We start from the raw sequence: 1,738 nt of genomic DNA on the forward strand, positions 1-1,738 counted from the left end.
ACAGATTAGTTACATTAGGGTAAATCCAATACAACTTTAGCACAGATTGAACAAGAGTGAAGTGCCCGCTGAACTTGATGCCATTAGTTGTCAGGTAACCTGATTCCAAGATCTTGTCTCCAAAAATGCTTGGGGCCTGATTTAGGGTTATCAATAGTAGAATTGATAAGGTTGTAAAAAGATGTGTTGTTTTTGGTCGGATCAATAGTCATTAAAGTGTTGATCAAAGTGCCTGAAGGACAAATGGAGGATTTTTGGTTCTAATCTACACAGTAAAAAAACACGCTCCTTTAACACTTGAAGAGTGTTCGTATCCAATCATGACCATTTTTAAAGAAAAGCTTCTCACTTTTTCTAATACCAAAATATTGTTCACAAACTGAAATCCCAGGGTCTTATATAATCTGAGGTCAATGCATTTGGAAAGCCTTTTTCGCTGCACTGTAGCATAATTAATAGTCAAATGCAACCCTCCAAGGGTGGAAGTACCGAAACTCTAAAATATCTTTTTTTTTTTCAGAACATCAAAGCATTAAGATGTTTCATCTATATTATAGCTTTGTTTATATACAGTTCTTAAGTTCATTTCAAACTGCCTTGATGCTTATCTGATGTTTTATATGCCAATGTGTAATAATGGAATGAAACAAGAACATAAAACAGGTTTATTTTTACTTTTGTTTTCATAGTATTTGCTGTAAACAGCAGTAATTCAAACCTGTGACTCTAAAAATTCAGAGTTTTGGATAACCGTTTGGCTTCACAGAAGAGATTTTTGTCCTAGATTTGTTGGTCTGCTGGTTATTTCTTTTTGGATTTTTCATAATGTACTTTGTGGGATTCCTTGGATGCTTTTGTCTGGATGTCTTTCCAATTGTTTAACCTCAGTCCGTAAGTGTTGTTTTAGTAAACTGCCTGACATTTTATATAACTAAATGGTTGAAAAAAATACAAAATGTCACATGTTTCAAGGTCTCATATGCACCTCAGATTACAACAGGTTACCACGAGGGAAGCATTCAAATGAGGTTGCTTTATATATCATCATGGTGTAACTATGATACTTATGTATGGCTTTATGTATATGTCTGCTGGCATGCATGTTTACATTTGTCACTAACAGTCTGAAAAGACAAAGTAATGCATATGTTTAGTTCTGCCAGCTAGTGGGAGTCTCTTAGCGTGCGCTGGATCATTCCTTCTTTCTCCTCTCTCCTTCTTGCTTTCCTCAGTTTAATGTTTTCCTTTGGCTCTAATGAGTTCTAAGTGGCCAATACTTTCTTCTGCAGGAAACTCGTGTCAAACTAATTAACTTTTAATGAGAGGAAACCCACTGATTAGGGTGTTTTTCTTGGCAAATGAGCTTATTAATTCTGTTGGTTTGAGGAGTCGGAGTGAGAAGAAGGCCTCTCCTCAGCAGTCTGTACCACTCCTGCCTCACACAGTCAAACACAGCTTCTGCAGGACTCCCTGCTCACTCTGTATGGCCAGCTGCTGCAGCCTTGGATTTCTCAATCCAAACACGGTTGCATTCTGGCGAGTTTCTCTCCCACTCATAGGATACGCTTATCACTTTCTCTTTTATTGCTGCCCAACACTGCTCTCTAGTGAATTGAAGAAAATATGTAGTTTCATTTCTGCACAGTCTACAGTTTTTTGGGTTTATAGCTAGTTCAACATTTCCCCCATTCAAAATAACAAATGAAACATATATATATAACATATATATATATATATA

Source organism: Cyprinodon variegatus, unplaced genomic scaffold, assembly GCF_000732505.1.
Source record: "Cyprinodon variegatus isolate N-32 unplaced genomic scaffold, C_variegatus-1.0 Scaffold150, whole genome shotgun sequence".
Taxonomy (NCBI): Eukaryota; Metazoa; Chordata; class Actinopteri; order Cyprinodontiformes; family Cyprinodontidae; genus Cyprinodon; species Cyprinodon variegatus.